Here is a 19548-nt window from a genome sequence, read left to right on the forward strand (position 1 = left end):
ACTTATGGCAGCCAAAGCGGTACAAAAGGGGGCGGTGATGGACGGAGCATCAGAACCAATCAAACACTCACACCCAGTCAAAAGATCTGGGTTTGATCCATCACCGTTCTTTAGCCCACTCTGCCACCCCAGTTCAGACATGGCTATATGCAAATCAGCCTGACCCAGTGCCTCATGGGAACAGTCCAGCCCGAACTGCCAAGCCATGCCTTCCCTGTGTTGTTTTGGTCCTGAGGCGGAAGCCGGGACTCTGTTTAAAGACTTTGCCGCTTGATTGAAAAGCCCTCTACTGTTTTTAAACGCGCACTAAGAAACCGATTATTTGGAGAAATTGCACCTTTTAAAATTACTAATTTCAACTGCTACTTACAATTCAGATCGCCGCTGAGTGAGAGCGGATCCTGCCCCCCCCCTCGAGAACTCGACTGAGCCTCCGGCGCACCTGCCGCATTAGCATTACCGGGCCCGCCATCTTGGGTGATGAACACGATAAAATTGACCAGTACTAGGCCCCTCCCATCCTCACGCCCTCGCTACTATAAAATGATTTCCCTTCCCAGGAGGCGCAGTGGACGGGCGCAGCGGCGGCGCCGGCGGGGCGCCGAAGGCACGCCAAAGGCAAGCCCGTCTGCGCCCGTCCACGACAGGCCGGGACTATGGGCCACGAACGCTAGCCAAAATAAATCCATTCATTACTCCTCCAGCACTTTACATCAACTATGAGACCCCATCAACGACCACTGCCTCGCATCCTGGAATCCCACCTCAAAACTTTTCAGCTGCCTACACTGTACTTATCAAAGCTGCCCAACCACCCCCCCGTATACCTTATGTTGCTGCTGAAATGCAGGTCTCTCCCTAAACATGCCGCAGAAATATCTCTGCTGATCTCTGACAAAGAACCCGATGCCATTTTCCTCACGGAGACATGGCTACAAACAGATTCCGACCCCGATGTCATTCAAGCACTCCCTGCAGGATACTAAAAACTTTGGGTTGATCGTTCATCTGGAAAAGGCGGCGGCATAGCTATCATCTACAAGAATTGCTACACCTGCCGCTCCTCTCCAACCAACCTATCCAGATGCGAACACCTTACTTTCTCGCTGGACTTCTCCCCCACATGCACATTCTCAGGGACTCTTATTTATCGGCCACCCGGCACCCCAACCAACTTTATAAACCAACTCGCACCGGAGTTAGCCAGTGGAGTCCGCGCCTCACCTAATTACACCTTATTAGGCGACCTGAATGTGCACCTGGACGACCCCCTGGACTCGGCAGCCGCCGAATTACGCAATAATCTGGAGGCACTAGAACTCTCCCAGCGAGTGCTGCAATCCACCCACTATAAAGGTCACCTACTGGACCCAATCTTTAGTAACTGTACCCATCTCACAGTTAGTCCATCCACCCCCCTCCCATGGACAGACCACTTTCTGATTCCATTTACCTGGGCGCCGTTAGGCCCGCGCCCCACACCACCCCCCGCCTCCAGCAGAGACCGCAAATGGTCACAACTTAATACCAACTTGTGGACAACCACACTGGAAGCCTCTGTCCCAGGAAACAACCCCGACCCGATTGTCAGTAATGACAACTTCAATAACTGGATCACCACTTCCTTAGATCTTATTATCCCATTCAAGGACATCAAACCCAAACAGAGACCTAAAAATGCACCTTGGTACTCACAGGACCTGCGCATTCTTAAGAAAGAATGCAAAAGATTGGAACGGAAATGGCGCACTGACTATTCACAAACCAGCAAAGATGAATATCGGGCTGCCATAAAAATCTATAAAAACGACATAAAAAAAGCCCAAGCAATCTTCTACGAAAATAAAATTAACGAAGCAGCCTCTAACCCAAGGAGATATATCATATCGCTAAAAGCCTACTCAACTTCCCGACAAGCTACCAGACCCCCTGACTGCTCAAACTCGCTGCAATGAACAGGCCGACTACTTCTACAACAAAATCACCACGATCTACTCCTCCTTTCCCCTACCCCCTCACCCCCAAATAGAACAGAAGGACACCAGACCACCACCCCCACTTACCACCCTAGAAACCTTTCCACCACTGGAGCCTACCAGCCTGGAAACCATAATACTCCAGGTAAAGTCTGGATCTCCCAGTGACCCTGCCCCAGCTCATTTCCTCAGAACAATCACCCCTACAATCCTGCCCACTATCCAGAACCTGATTAACAGCTCCTTATCTTCAGGGCTTATCCCTCCGAAGTGGAAACAGGCAACAGTTAAAGCCCTCCTGAAAAAACCCAATCTGGATCAGATGAACCCGGGGAATTATCTTCCGATTTCCTTGTTACCTTGGATAACCAAAATCGCAGAAAAGTACGTTAATCAATCCCTGTAACAGAAGGAGCTAGAACGATTGTGGATCAGGGCGGCACGGCGGCCATTATCTTATTGGACCTCAGTGCCGCATTCGACACTGTGAATCATGACATCTTGCTTCACAGAATTTCAGAGCTAGGGATAACGTCCACAGCAGCAGCCTGGTTGCAATCATTTCTATCAGAGCGCTCCTTCCGAGTCTGTGAGGGCGATACCACCTCGCCCAGTAAATCACTCAGTTGTGGGGTCCCCCAAGGTTCGTCCCTAAGCCCCACACTGTTTAACATATACATGCACCCCCTCGCAGAAATAATTCGCCCTTTCGGCGTTTAAGTCGTGTCCTACGCGGATGACACGCAACTGGTGGTTACCCTGACTCATCCCTCCTCCTATCCTAGCGATCTCAGAGGTTGCATGGAAGCAGTATGTACCTGGATGAGCCAGTCCTACCTGAAACTGAACGGCGACAAGACAGAGCTAATGGTACTGGGTAACTCCCCACAAAAATCCATTGACTCTTTGTGGCCACCAGCACTAGGCCCAGCACCCCCAGCCAGGAACACCATCAAGAGCCTAGGAATTTGGCTAGACAATGCATTAACTTTCAGCCACCAGGCAACCAAATTATCTGCCATCTTGTCATAAACTGAACATAAGTGAACTAACCTCGTATAACCGGATACAGCAGGAGCGATGTCTGATGCTTATTTCCTACCTCCCCCGTGTGAAGTACCTCCTGCGAGTAATACAGACAACTCTAACAAGGGTATCACAAACGGGGGAAGGGGAAAAGTGGAGAAAGAAACCATAAAGTAGCTGCAGTGTAAATCAGCAGGTAAGGGTTGTTGCATGCGTTGAGAATTCACTACTTTCTAACCCAGGACCCTGCAAGGAACAAGAGCACAGGTCATACACACATACACCCTATACTCTTTCTATTCAATTGACTATGTGTGAGTAGTAACTTACTGTTAAACACTACTGCCGTTGCTCATATATTCAAAAGACAAAAATAGAATAAAGAAAGAAAAAGAAAAGAAAAAAAAAAGTAATTCTGCTTCTCGAAGCAGTTCGTAATTACTATAAGGAGTCTTGAGAACCACTCTGTCGTTTGCAAAAGTACTTATCTGCTCCAGATAGGTTTCCGATTCTGTGAGTAACCAACTCAGAGATTTCTTTATTTTCTGTTTTGCAGCGCAAACAGCATTTCAAACGAAGGCGGCTTTATCTCATCTCCCACTAACTTCAATGTTCTCCAATGGACACACGTTCCGTACAACGCGAAGCAAAGCCTATCTAATCCAGCGCGGCATGCGCTTTACTAACTAACTTCCCGTCTCTGTGCAGGCGTGAACAAACACCACATAAACAAAAATGTTACTCGCGTTTTAGGGTCCCGCTCAAACACAATAGAAACCACGGAAAACGCTAACCGCTTTCTCTTCTTCCTCGTGGAGCTTCAAAATTCAGCGCGAACACACGCTTTAACATCAGAAATTCAAAATCCTCCTAGAAACAGGCTCTTCGTGATACACAAGTCTTCCTCTCAGCGTCCAGAAATTTAGTGACAAGCACCCGCTTCCAGGAAGGCAGAGCCTATGTAGAAATGGAAAGCGAGGACAGAGTGGAAAATCTAGCCCTAGGGCTTCTGGGACGTGTAGTCCAACAAGCATTCAACACACAATATAGAGCGGAATATGACAGAACCCCCTCTCTGCGACCGACGTCCCGGCGGTCCACCAGGCTTCCCCGGAAACCTTGCGTGGAAACGCCGCAACATAGCTGGACAGCGCAGATTGGAACGTGGTTCCCAGGACCTGTCCTCAGGTCCATACCCTTTCCAATCCACCAAGTATAACACCCTCCCACGTACTCTTTTGGAATCCAGGATAACTCTCACTTCATATTCTAACTCACCTTCTACTTCAAAGGGGCATGGCTTCCCTGACAACCGAGTATGAGGATTACAAGGTTTCAATAATGAAACATGAAACACCGGATGGAAATGCCAGGAAGAGGGTAGAGTGAGCTTCATCGCTACAGGGTTAATAACGCTGTGGATAGCGTAAGGCCCAACAAATTTAGGTTGCAGTCTGGTGTTACCCTTAAACTTCAGATGTTTAGTACTAAGCCACACCTTGTCTCCAATTTGATAGGAAGGCTCTTCGATTCTCCTTCTGTCAGCATATCTTTTATCCCTATCTCGGGATTCACTCAAATATCGTTTAGCTTCTCTCAAGACAGATCTAAGGTGTTCATGATGACTCTGTATGGTAGGATGGGATGAAGCCATAGGTTGTTCTAGGGGCAACATGTTAGGGTGAAAACCGTGTAGGCAAAAGAAAGGGGAACAACCCAATGAGGAGTGTGTGGCATTATTGTATGCAAATTCGGCAGTCCATAATAGAGAGCTCCATTCATCACTATGCTCAATGGAAAAACATCTAAGGTATTTTCCAAGGTTTGGTTCAACCTCTCTGTCTTGCCGTCGGTCTGGGGATGATAACTCGTTGACAGACGGGCATCAATCTGCATGCTGGTACAAAAAGCTCTCCAAAATCGGGACGTGAATTGCGTACCCCTGTCAGTAAACAGGATTGAAGGTAGTCCATGTAATCTCACCACATGTTGCAAGAATATCACAGCTAATTCTCCTGATGTTGGTAGTTTACTCAATGCCACGAAATGCCCCATCTTCGTTAAATGGTCGATTATGACAAGAATGGTGGTATAACTTCTAGAGATGGGCATCTCAACAATAAAATCCATAGAAACCGTGTGCCACGGTGCAGGGGGCACAGGGATAGGTCTTAACAACCCCCCCGGGAATGATGGCTAGTTTTGGCTTGAGCACAAATGGAACATTCAGTGACGTATTCCATTGTGTCCTTTTTTATCGACCCCCACCAAAAATATCGAGACAAGTTCTGCAATGTCTTTTGTTGCCCCAAATGGCCCCCTAATGGAGAATCATGAGTCCATTGTAGTACCAGTTGACGCAAAGGACCAGATGGGATGTATAACTGCTTATCATAAAACAGCAACTCATCTCTTATACAGCGATGTAAAGGATCCACAGCCAACCATGCAGGTACATCCGTGACGTCGCACTGTTCTTTCACCTCATCAAAAAAACTATCGGTGGTTGTCATGGCTACGATGTCAGTTTGAAATGTAGCCTTATGCAAAATAGAAGGAGGGTCTTCATTCATCACAACTAAATCAGTAGGAAGCACTGGTCTAGAAAGGGCATCCGCCTTCCCATTTTGGGGTCCTGGACGGTACTTAATAACAAAGTCAAAATCAGCGAAGAACAGAGACCATCTGAGTTGCCTTGCGGTCAAAGCCTTAGCACTTTTCAAAAATAGGAGATTGCGATGATCTGTAAATATCTCAACTGTGTGTTTGGACCCCATCAAATGGTGTCTCCATTCTTCACATGCTCGTTTTATTGCAAGCAATTCTTTGTCCATTATACTGTAGTTGATTTCAGAAGGAGACAGTTTCCTTGAATAGTATGCAACGGGGTGTAACTGCCCAGTGTCAGGATGCCTTTGTGAAAGTACTCCACCCAAAGCGAAGTCGGAAGCATCAGTCTCCAACACGAGTACTTGTTCCGGGTCGGGATGCCGCAGGACAGGAGCACTAGCAAAACAGTTTTTTAAAGTCTGAAAGGCTGCTTCTGCTGACTCATTCCAGTGAAAAGGGACTCCTTTGCGTAAAAGCAATGTCATAGGTTGAATTATGAAAGAAAATCCTTTGATGAAACTCCTATAAAAATTGGAGAATCCGAGAAAGCTTTGCAGACTTTTCACACTGGTGGGGGACTGCCAACTGATGATGGCATCGATCTTCTTAATATCCATGCATATGCCCCCTGGGCCAATTACGTATCCTAAGAATTCCACCTCATTGACGTGGAACAAACACTTCTCGAGCTTAGCAAACAGCGTATGTTGTTGCAAACGTTGCAGCACGGCCTTCACGTGTTGTACATGCAGATCTTCCGTCTTGGAGTATATTAAAATATCGTCTATATAGACAATACATGACACGTCCAACAAGCCCCTCAATACCTCATCCATAAAAAACTGGAAGGCGGCGGGGGCATTGCATAGGCCCAAGGGCATCACACGGTATTCGTACAACCCATATTTTGTACGGAAAGCTGTTTTCCACTCGTCCCCTCGCTTAATTCTTACCAGGTGGTATGCTCCTCTCAAATCCAATTTAGTGTACACCTTAGCACCCTTTAGCTAGTCCAATAACACTGGTATCAAGGGGAGAGGATACCTGTTCTTCTTTGTGACTTTATTGATGGCTCTAAAATCAATGCAAGCCCTCAGGCCACCTTCACGCTTCGGTATAAAAAAAAGCGGAGATGAAGCAGGAGAAGTGGAAGGGCGTATGAATCCAGAAGCCAACAATTTTTTCAAATATGATTGCAAATACGTGTTCTCAGCTTCAGTAAGTGCATATATTCGACTGCACGGAATGCTTGCACCTGGTTCCAATTCAATGACACAATCGTACTCTCTATGAGGAGGTAGTTTGCTCGCTTCTTGTTCACTGAATACATCCGTGAAGTCAGAATAAATGTCAGGTAAGGATGAAACTAGACAGACACTTTGAGTCTTGCATCCAGATGCCAACAGCACAGCAGGATTATCTTGATTGAAAGAAGACGATGTATTCCTTTCCTTCGTACAATTTTCCGCACAAAACGAAGAATTCATATCGATGGTCCTTGCTGCCCACTGCACGTGAGGATCATGCATGGTGAGCCACGGCATGCCTAAAATCACCTTGAAGTTCGGAGCATCGATAAGATCGAATTGAATGAATTCAAAGTGTGTCAATCCCATCTGCATCGGAATAGGGTGAGTATGGTAACACACCGGTCCGGAAGTTAACTCTGTGCCATCTACTGCCTTCACAGGTTCAGGTCTCAATTTCCAAATACATGATATGCCCAATTCATGAGCATACTTCTGGTCGATAAAATTTCCAGTAGCCCCACAATCCAGAAGGGCATGAACCAGTATGACCTTTCCTATAGACACTTCCAAGGTTACACATACATTCATGTGAGCCACCGAATTCTGTATAGTATTAATCAGTGCGGGAGAGACCTCCTTTTTCTCCAACCTCAAACAAGGAGTCTCCATCATGTTTGAGGACAATCGTTTCCCGCCGGTTCTTCCATCCATTCCACCACCGGCACCTTCTTGCTGTCTTGCTTGTTCTTATAGGGAAATTTAGTTTTCGCGGAGCAGTTCTTAATAAAATGACCAGCCTTCCCACAGTACATGCACAGCTTCAGCTGCCTCCTTCTTTGTCTTTCTTCAATGCTAATGGAACCTCGTATACCACCCACTTGCATCGGTTCAATACCATCCGTAGAAGGGTTGTGATCATCTGCCATCGCTCTTGGTCTATTAAACAGGAGTCTAGAATCGCCAAGCTGTTTATCTCCTTTTCTTTCCAACAAACGATGATCCAATTGGACTGTCAGATCGATAAGTTCATCGCAGGTATCAGGCATATGAACAACTTGTGCCAGAACATCCTTTAATTAACTGCGCAGTCCTTGATAGAACAATGATGTACGCTTATTCAATGGCCACTCTGTGTCTACAACCAACCGGTTGAAATGAGTAATATATGTCAAGAGATCTTGTGTACCTTGCCTCAACGTGATGAGTTCCCTATCTAGTGACAGTGAATGAGCCTTCCTATCAAAAAGTTTCCTCATCTCTTCACAAAAGGTATCAAAATTCAACAGGAGAGGGTCATTCCTTTCGATCAACGGAAAGGACCAAGTGGCAGCGTTGCCCCCCAAATAAGACATAACAAATGCAGTCTTTGATTGGTCATTTGGAAAGACGGCAGGCTTACACATAAAGTGCAATTTGCACTGCCCCAAAAATATGCCAAACTTTTTTGGATCCCCATAATATCTTTCGGGAGGAGAGAGAGGTAATTGAAGTGGCTGAATGACCTGAATAGTGGAAGGGCCAACTCCCCCTGTCTGAACCGGAGTAGGGTCCCTAGCTGCAGGAGGAGGAGGGAGTGTCCAATGTCTAATGTAGGAGCCCCCCTGTGTTCCTGAAGGACTACCCCTACAAAGACCTGCAACCTCCCGCCTCATTGTGACCAAGTCATTACGCATTTCGGTGTTTTCCCCTCTAAATGCGTCCACTTCCATATGCAAGGATGTTAAAGATTCCAACACCGTTTGCAAATCGCTCTGGCTGTGATTTACCGTGGGCTTGTCACTCTGTCATAAACTGAACATAAGTGAACTAACCTCGTATAACCGGATACAGCAGGAGCGATGTCTGATGCTTATTTCCTACCTCCCCCGTGTGAAGTACCTCCTGCGAGTAATACAGACAACTCTAACAAGGGTATCACAAACAGGGGAATGGGAATAGTGGAGAAAGAAACCATAAAGTAGCTGCAGTGTAAATCAGCAGGTAAGGGTTGTTGCATGCGTTGAGAATTCACTTCCTCCTAACCCAGGACCCTGCAAGGAACAAGAGCACAGGTCATACGCACATACACCCTATACTCTTTCTATTCAATTGACTATGTGTGAGTAGTAACTTACTGTTAAACACTACTGCCGTTGCTCATATATTCAAAAGACAAAAATAGAAAAAATAAAGAAAAAGAAAAGAAAAAACCAAAAGTAATTCTGCTTCTCGAAGCAGTTCGTAATTACTATAAGGAGTCTTGAGAACCACTCTGTCGTTTGCAAAAGTACTTATCTGCTCCAGATAGGTTTCCGATTCTGTGAGTAACCAACTCATAGATTTCTTTATTTTCTGTTTTGCAGTGCAAACAGCAATTCAAACGAAGGCGGCTTTATCTCGTCTCCCACTAACTTCAATGTTCTCCAATGGACACACGTTCCGTACAACGCGAAGCAAAGCCTATCTAATCCAGCGCGGCATGCGCTTTACTAACTAACTTCCCGTCTCTGTGCAGGCGTGAACAAACGCCACATAAACAAAAATGTTACTCGCATTTTAGGGTCCCGCTCGAACACAATAGAAACCACGGAAAACGCTAACCGCTTTCTCTTCTTCCTCGTGGAGCTTCAAAATTCAGCGCGAACACGCGCTTTAACATCAGAAATTCAAAATCCTCCTAGAAACAGGCTCTTCGTGATACACAAGTCTTCCTCTCAGCGTCCAGAAATTTAGTGACAAGCACCCGCTTCCAGGAAGGCAGAGCCTATGTAGAAATGGAAAGCGAGGACAGAGTGGAAAATCTAGCCCTAGGGCTTCTGGGACGTGTAGTCCAACAAGCATTCAACACACAATATAGAGCGGAATATGACACATCTGCATGGGCATTATAAGACTCATCCGTAAAATCCTGCCACTCCTCCCTTTCAAGGCCAGACAGATCATGATCCAGGGCCTAATCCTCTCCCGGCTGGACTTCGGAAATGCCCTTTATTTAGGAGCCCCCGAATCAACCCTGAAAAAACTCCAGGTGATCCAAAATTGCGCCGCCCGTACTCTCCTGAGCATTCGTCGCCGCCAATCGGTGAAATCTGAACTAAAAGTCCTTCACTGGCTGCCAGTAAAGGACAGAATCAATTTTAAAAGCATGTGTATTGCCCACCGTGCCTATTGGAGGAAAGGAGCAATCCTGAATCACACCTTGATCACCCCCTACCACCCCAACAGACAGCTGAGGTCGACCCATACCTTTCAAGTCATCAAACCTAGGTTCAAAACAGAAAGGAGTGGAGGAAGAATGTTCTCAACAAACGCGGCAAGGCTCTGGAACTCCCTCCCAATCTTTATTCGATCAGAACCTATCATTCTGCACTTCCGAAAAAAACTAAAAACCTTTCTCTTCAGCAGATAAAATCGACCCGCCCCACACACCTCTATTTTGCTAGCACTAGGACACCTGCTGGTAGCTATCGCTGTCTACAAAAAACAAATCCAATCCAATCCAATCCAATCCCTGGACCGAAACAAGCTTCCGAGGACCGGTTTCTGGCATTCCAGCCGTCTTCAGCCCGGCTTGCTTGAATCCAGTGGCAAAGTGAGCAAGGGACTCACGTCTGAGCATACCCTGCCACACTTATGGCGGCCAAAGCGGTACAAAAGGGGGTGGTGATGGACGGAGCATCAGAACCAATCAAACACTCACACCCAGTCAAAAGATCTGGGTTTGATCCATCACCGTTCTTTAGCCCACTCTGCCACCCCAGTTCAGACATGGCTATATGCAAATCAGTCTGACCCTGTGCCTCATGGGAACAGTCCAGCCCGAACTGCTAAGCCATGCCTTCCCTGGACCGGAAACAAGCTTCCGAGGCCCGGTTTCTGGCATTCCAGCCGTCTTCAGCCCAGAAGAAGAACTGAATGGACAGGTATTTGACTGCCAAAATAAGTGAGATGTGAGTGAACTGAATTTACTGCAATACACTGAAAAGGACTAGAGAGGAAGTTTTCACTGCTACAGCTGCTTTAGGTGTTCATCAAACAAAGCTTGGCTTTAGCACCCTCTCTTCTATAGTCCACTGATTAATCCATTATAGCGTAGGCGAACTATGTACAGGGTTGAGATTGTATTATAAACTGATGTAATGTTAATAAATAACGAAGGCACTGGGGAACGAAGAATGAATGGATTTGGAGTTAATGGACAGAGTTCGTGATAACCCTGGGGAGTAGACTGGAGATGTGTATGAGGAAACAAGGACAATATTGGTTTGCATTTTACAAAAAGTGTTAATCTTGTGATGGAAAGGCTCAAGAGCTTTCCAAGGCCACTCAGAGCAGATGAAGGAACTGAGCGTTCTGTCATCTTTCATAGCTTTGCAACTGATGGCTGCAGCCTGTACTTTTAGGGCAATGAGGGATAAATTGATTTTTGAATAACTAATGTCACATGATTTATAGGATGTGGCATATATTTAAACAAACATAGTAAAGACAGGTGGTTGATGCATGCGGTAAATGGAGACAGGTGCGAGAGAGCTGCAACTGATATTGGTGGAGGGACTAGAGCAGGGAAGAGTGAGCAGATTATGGGAAGTGAAAAGAGTTGGTAGGGAAAGATGGATGAAAGGAGCAAATGGTTGCTACTGATGTGATCATTTAACGTGTTTAGTGTCTATTAAAATGTGTTTCAAATGTGTTAATGTGTGTATAAATATGTACTGTACTAACGAGTCACATTATAAGGTTTGCCACTACAGAAAGGAAGGTTCTGTATTGTATATGAAAGGAAGGGTGAGAGGGAATGTAGACAAATGTGTGATGTGGTTTTAAGTGTGAAAGACAGGTCTGTGATGTAGCAGGGATTCTACTTCTACACAGAACTGTGCATAGAGACTTGGAACCTCACTGAATTAGGGTGTACCAAAACTCACCTTAGTACCCAATATCCCCTTACCAGACTAGCATCAGTATCCCATTGGCTCTTCCATAACACCAATGATTAGACATCTCATAACATGGAACTTAGATTACCTCAGGCAATGTGGAACACATGAACACTCTTTCGTTATACTCTCGATTTGCTTTGCTCACCCCTGAGGCGGAAGCCGGGGGCTCTCCTTGCTATCCCTGTAGCCCACGGGCACTTACTTTATTGATTGCGGAATTTATTTTAAAAACTGTAAAATATGTTAATCTGCTCATTTTTACCTGTCTGCATTACTGACCCCTCGGTGTGAGATATACGTTGCTCCGAGGCCCCTCGATGCCATTTCCTGACCGGTGCAGCCGATTTAGGTGCTGACGCCGGCAGGCTAGGAGGGGGGACGCCGTTGGGGGGGAATAGGGTAGCGGTCCAGTAGTCGGACGCTTCCCGCCCGCCTCCACACTGGATAAAAAGATGACATCTTCCCGTCCGCGCAGCGGGCGCGCCGGCAGTGCGCCAAAGGCAAGCCCGTCTGCGCCCGTCCGCGGCCGACCGGGGCGCGGGGCCAAAACCCCTGCCCCTTTTATCTCCATTGCCAGTAATAATAGAAGGCAAATCAGGTATACTACAAGTGACCTACTTGCCCTCCGCCCCAATGTTGAAGATAGCTGTCGTCATACCCTGTCAGCGGACTCACTATCGCCGCATTGTGCGACCTGCTGCTTTACCACCCGTGGGTGGAGGAACGATGAGTTGACGCTGACTAATATGAAATTGACATTAAATTGTAGATCCATGAAAAAGCATAAACTGGAGATACATGACCTGGTGTTAGAGGGGGATCTCGATGTGCTCTTTCTAACAGAGACATGGCTGGATGAAGCCTCAACACCCGAAATTCTGGAAGCTGTCCCCGTAGGCTACTGCCTGCTCAGAATTGACAGAGAAAGGCAGAAAGGTGGGGGACTGGCAATGATCTACAAAAGCAACATACAATGTACCTTAGAGAAGGCCACACTGTCCAATAGTGAAGGTGGTTTTTTCACTATTAAAGCCAATCCGAAAAATATTATCAATGGACTCCTCTTGTACCGGCCGCCAGGTAAGACTTCACAGTTCTGCAATCAACTGACAGAACTAATAACTCAGCCTGTACTTCGGTATAGGAAATTTCTTATTTTAGGAGACCTTAACCTCCACTTTGAGGATCCCAACTGCAAGGAGGCACAGGCTGTAGTGGATGCACTAAAATCCCTGACACTCAAACTACAATCTACATCCCCGTCGCACCAACTAGGTCACCTCTTAGACCCCGTTTTTGCTAACTGGGAGGGTATTAAAGTTGCCACACCGATTCAAATACCATGGTCGGATCACTTTATCATTCCATTCGAGGTAGAAGCTGCCCCACAGGATTGCAGAATGACCAAGCTCAGGTCTCAGAAAGTCAGAGACTGGAAGAAGTTTACGCAGGAAAACTTTAGATCCGCCCTACTTAAAGAACCTCCTCTTCCTAGCGACACTCTGCTTAAGGCATGGGCTGACTACGAAATCTGGATGTCTAGGGCGCTAGACACAGTAGCACCATGGACATTCAAGCCCCCCACCAGAAAAACCAAAACTGCCCCTTGGTTTTCCAAGGAACTTAAAGAAGCTAAAGCCAAATGTAAAAACATAGAACGTGGCTGGAGGAAAAATTACAATCCAGAAGACAAGCTGAACTACAAAAGAGAATTAAAATTATATCACAAACTCGTAAGAGCAGCCAAAGGCGCTCATTTTAAGGAACGCATTGAATCTGCTAAAAATCCCACTAAAGAACTTTTTTCGATTTATAAAGAACTTACAGTCCCAATTAGGCTTGAGGCCCAAGACACCTACTCGAATGAGCTATGTGATGACATTGCAGACTTTTTTGTAAAGAAAGTGGATTTAATACATGCCACTTTTACAGGTAGTCTGCCGACCAAACACTCGGCAGTGAGAAGTGATTCTGCTACCAAACCCCGTCTGACCTGTTTTAAAGTTCCTGACAGGCAAGAGACTGTTCACCATCGCAAACGGCGTCCAGTCCGGATCTCCCTATGATGTGATTTCTCCCAATCGCTGTAAGGGAGTCCTAGAATGTATGATGGATCAGATTGAACACCTGATCACCTTGTCTTTTCAGGAGTGCCATGTACCTGACGTATGGAAAACGGCACAGGTCATTCCCCTGAAAAAAAAAGCCACCATACATATCTCCCAGCTACAAAATCTCCGCCCTATCTCCCTCCTCCCTTTTTGCGGGAAAGTTGTGGAGAAGGTAGTGAACAGCCAACTCATGAAATTTGTTGAATAGAACTCCCTTCTCCATTCCACACAGTCAGGGTTTAGAGCAGGCCATTCAACAGAGTCGGCGGTTCTCTTCTCCACAGAATGTCTGAGACAACTAGCAGATGAGGGCAGCGTTGGTTTTATTAGATCTTAGTGCAGCTTTTGACACCGTGCTGCACTCGATGCTGTTGTCTCGCCTCTCAGACATGGGAGTAGAAGGATTAGCATTGGAATGGATAAAATCCTTTCTAGAAAACAGGAGTTTTCAGGTGCACTGTCCTCCTCATAAATCCTCTCTTCGCAAGCTGAGACATGGGGTTCCACAGGGCTCAAGTTTGAGCCCTACGTTGTTCAATCTTTATATGGAGTCCCTAGCTCATATTGTGAAAGCTTTTGGAGTGGATATCGTCACATATGCTGACGATACCCAACTAATAATTAGACTCACCCACAATCAGGCAGAGGACGCCACTAACTTCTCCAATTGCATGCTTTCTATGGCAGGGTGGATGAACACCAACTGCCTGCGCCTTAATGGCGATAAAACAGAATTACTAGTGGTTGGTAAATCACCCTCTGCCTGGTCGCAGGCTTGGTGGCCAACAGAATTAGGGGCGATCCCCCTTCCGGCGGAATCCATCAGAAATCTAGGAATCATGCTGGACGCGGAGCTTTCTTTCAAGCAACAGATCAGTAAAATCAAGGGAAAAAATTTTGGAATACTGAAAACACTCCGAAAAGTTCTCGACCTGCTCCCTATCAGCGCCAGGAAAACACTTATTCACGCCCTAGTCACACCACATCAATCAATCAATCAATCAATCATGCCATTTGTATAGCGCACTACTCACCCGGGAGGGTCTCAAGGCGCTTGGGGGTGTGGTAAATAAAATATTACCCTGGCATAATTTCTAGGCATTAACAATTAGCATGTATCAAATGAGAGGCAGAGAGTCCGTGGTGTCCAAGTTAAAAGGGCTTTATTCCAATAACTCGAGTTAAGGGAGAATCTGTTCCATCACCACTGAGGTTCAGGAAGGGTCTTCTAACATTATTTACAGAGAACAACACATATATACATTTTTCCTTGTACATAGGGAGGAGCGCTCCAGGCAGAGCATGAAAGAAAGAGATAAGAGCATGTGGGCGTGCATGAGGGTGTACACTTGATGAGTCACAGGTGGGTGATAGGTGGGTGGCTACATAGAGGAGGAGTTACATGGCAGGCTGGAACTTTGCCCTACTTGTGCACGCAATTTGAGCATGACGTGCAATTGACGTGTAACTGGGAGGAGAGCTGACTTTCAGTCTAGTAGAGAGATCTTTAGTGTCAAGGCGACCAGCACGTCTGGTACTAACTGATATCTTAAGTCAGGGGATGTATTATCTGAAGCAAAGGTTGCTCATCGCTAAGAATCAGAAAAAGCATATATTTCTTCGTGCATTGCATGGGGGCTGTGAGCTTTCTATGGATGCAAGCACTGTGATTTACTTCAATGGAGACAGAGAGGCTAGGCCCTATCTTCCGCGGACGGGTTTTGTTTACCTTCCTCACTGGGCAGGAATGTGACTCTGTACAGCAGGCAGATAACAGTTATTCATAATACTATCTTGGCAACCCTTGCTGGGTCTCTTTCGGCTGAGCTAGAAGTATGCGGGGTCAGAGATACGTAACTGCAGCTTGCAGTGTGTCAGGAGTCATGAAAACCCTAATTCAGAAAGTGGCTCAGACTGAACCACAAAAAGGGTTTATTACGATATTTATTTAAAAGTGCACAATGCAAATACATGGGCCTTCATGTTAGCTTAACGTTTGGGAAACTTGATGGCAGGCGCCTTAATGCAGGACGTGATTGCAGAGGCCTTGTGATTCAAGCCACTAAGAGAAATATGCATGGGTGACATGCACATACATGTAACATAGGGTACACGTAGGGGGCATCTTGGTCAGGCAAAATTTCATTTTCCTCAGGGGGAGGGGTATGCTACTGCTCGAACAGCCAGGTCTTGAGTTGTTTCCTGAAGGCGAGATGGACCTGGGTCAGCCGAAGGTGGATGGGGAGGGAGTTCCAAGTCTTGGCAGCCAGGTAAGAGAAGGATCTTCCTGCGGCGGTGGCTCTTCGGATGCGTGGTATGGCTACGGCTGCGAGGGTGAGGCTGGTGGACCGTAGCTGGCGGGTGGGCGTGTAGAAGGTCAGGCGGTCGTTGAGGTACTTGGGGCCCAAGTCGTGGAGAGACTTGTGTGCGTGGGTGAGGAGCCGGAACGAGATCCTCTTGCCGTCGGGGAGCCAGTGCAGGTTCCTCAGGTGGCTGGAGATGTGGCTGCGTCGGGGGACATCCAGGATGAGTCGGGCGGAGGCGTTCTGGATGCGCTGGAGTCTTTTCTGTAGCTTGGCTGTGGTTCCGGCGTAGAGGGCGTTTCGGTAGTCCAGTCGGCTGGTGACGAGTGCCTGGGTGACAGTCTTCCTGGTCTCGGTCGGGATCCAGCGGACGATCTTGCGAGGCATACGCAGGGTGTTGAAGCATGATGAGGAGACGGCGTTGACTTGTCTGGTCATCGAGAGGGAGGGGTCCAGGATGAAGCCCAGGTTGCGTGCGTGGTCGGTTGGCTTGGGTGCGGCGCCCAGGGATGGGGGCCACCAGGAGTCGTCCCAGGCGGAGGGCGAAGATCCCAGGATGAGGACTTCCGTCTTGTCCGAGTTCAGTTTCAGGCGGCTGTCCTTCATCCACTCGGCGACGTCTTTCATCCCTTCGTGTAGGCAGGTTCTGGCGGTGTCGGGGTCTCTGGTGAGGGAGAGGATCAGTTGGGTGTCGTCGGCGTAAGAGATGATGTTGAGGTTGTGCTGGCGTGCGATGGCTGCGAGAGGTTTCATGTAGATGTTGAAGAGGGTGGGGCTGAGTGAAGATCCTTGCGGGACGCCGCAGATTTCTTCGGTGGCCTCAGAGCGAAACGGGGGAGGCGTACTCTTTGTGTTCGTCCAGCGAGGAACGAGATGATCCACTCCAGTGCCTTCTCTTGGATACTGATGTTGCTGAGGCGCTGGACTAGGGTGCGGTGGCAGACCGTGTTGAACGCAGCGGAGAGGTCCAGGAGGATGAGGGCTGCTGTTTCCCCCTTGTCGAGCAGTGTCCGGATGTCATCGGTGGTTGCGATGAGGGCGGTTTCGGTGCTGTGGTTGGCTCTGAAGCCGGACTGCGAGGGGTCGAGGGATCCGTTCGTCTCGAGGAAGGCGGTCAGCTGTCTGTTGACGATCTTCTCGATGACTTTAGCAGGAAAAGGGAGGAGCGAGATGGGGCGGAAGTTTTTGAGATCGGTGGGGTCCGCTGTAGGTTTCTTCAGGAGGGCGCTGATCTCGGCGTGCTTCCAGCTCTCCGGGAAGGTGGCGGTGTTGAAGGAGGCGTTGATGATGTTCCGGAGTTGGGGTGCGATGGTGGAGTCGGCCTTGTTGAAGACGTGGTGTGGGCAGGGGTCGGTCGGTGATCCGGAGTGGATGGTGTTCATCGTGCGGGCTGTGTCTTCGGTGGTCACCGTGGTCCAGGTGCGAAGGGTGGCGGTGGGGGGCGTTGGTTCGACGGTTGGGTGCGTGGGTGGGGCGCCGAAGCTGTTGTGGATGTCGGCAATCTTGCGGGGGAAGAACGAGGCGAGGGAGTCGCAGAGGTCTTGTGACAGAGTGATGTCGTTGGTGCCGGTGCTGGAGTTGGAGAACTCCTTGACGATAGTGAAGAGCTCTTTGCTGTCGTGGGCGCTGTTGTCTGGACTATGGCAACGTTCTACTCCTAGGCCTAAGCAAAAAAGGCATACACCAACTGCAGTGTGTCCAAAATGCTGCCGCACGCCTGGTGCTCAACCTTCCGCGCCGAGCCTCAGGAAAGACAGCATTATTTAAACTTCACTGGCTCCCTATTGAGGAGCGCATTAAGTTTAAAGCACTCTGTTTCGCCCATCGCATTGCCCAGGGAAAAGGCCCAGGTTACCTGCGAAATCTTCTCACTATCCATCGCCCCACCCGAAATCTAAGATCTGCTGGAGCTATGTTGTTACAACTTCCTTGCGTTCGCTGGACCAGGATGGGAGGTGGCTCCTTTCGGTTCTTAGTGAGTAAACACTGGAACAATCTTCCTCTTGACCTACACATGGAGCCCTCCGAAACGAGATTCAGACTGAAATTAAAAACTCATCTTTTTCCACGCAAATAAAAGCATCCTTGTACCCTAGGATCCAGGCCAGTCCCGGACCTCGGTCTTTTCGGGGAGCAGTAGCATTTCTAAGTGTGGGGACACACTGTTTTGAGTGTAACCAGGCGCTCTAAAAGTGGTTTTATTATTATTATTATTTATTCATACCAGTCCAAAACAGGGAGTAAAAGAAGACACGTGCAAGTTTGAAATATTTATTTCTAATGCCGTGTTCTCATGCACAATATTTTAGCTAATACAAGCAGACATATTATAAGCCACAAGATTATCAGCATAGTTACTATTCCATAAAATACAAAGGGAAAAACATGTTATAATGCTAAATGGAAACAGGTTTAAAATACACCTATATTTCACCCTCCCTTGCTAGTAGGTTATTTTATATCTACAGAAGGTCTCTTGGGATTACAAGGGTGGCCCCAGACCTCTGGTAGTAGCAGAAATGGATCACATCAGATTCTGCACCAGCGCTCAGCATGCAAATGTTCTCCAAGTGTGTGTGATCATGCCTACGCAGTGCATTATTGAACACGCCAAAATCAGAGGTGGCCACAGCTGCATATATGTTATGTCTACAACGTGCGCTGATCAGTTCGAACAACAACCACTGTGTTGAAATAACCTTGAAGACCTCAGCACTCACTGTTCAGACAAAACTTACCAAGCAAGGCTGCTAATATAGAAAAACATATTATTCTCGTGTGAAGCAAAACACTCTGCTAGACTCTAAACATTTATTATAATATGCCGTGTGCAAAAGGCTGCAGAAAGGGAAAATGGCGTTTAAACTTCTAAAAAGCTCATCTCAACTTAACACAGTGTAAATGCAAGGCACAGCCCCACGACAGTGGGAAATGTGTAGGAGGTGGAACTGGGGAAACCTCCTGTCTGGGATGTGGGGGCACAATAAACCAGGCAGAGATTAATTTAGCCTTGCTTTACAGTATTATATGAGTTTTGTTTGGGAGACTCAAATGTCAAGAGGTGAGATGTAAAAAGAGTGTGTTTGTAGTTGAATATGCTTCAGTCATTCTGGGCTGATATCAGCAGGATTGTTTGAGAATGATTTTGCAATCAGGGCTGGAGGAGTAAGTGCTGATTGCTGCAAGTTCAGGGTTTGCTCCCTACCTCGAATTCTGTCTCTCCCATGTAGGAGAGATCATTAACTGAGGTGTATTCCATTGGTATCTAGGGTGAATGTAAGAAATGTGTTACAAGTAATAGTCAGAAAGGTATTAAGGCTGCAGAATCAATTAATTGGTTACCTCCAGTT

This window comes from Lissotriton helveticus, chromosome 11 (assembly GCF_964261635.1).
Source record: "Lissotriton helveticus chromosome 11, aLisHel1.1, whole genome shotgun sequence".
NCBI classification, from domain to species: Eukaryota; Metazoa; Chordata; class Amphibia; order Caudata; family Salamandridae; genus Lissotriton; species Lissotriton helveticus.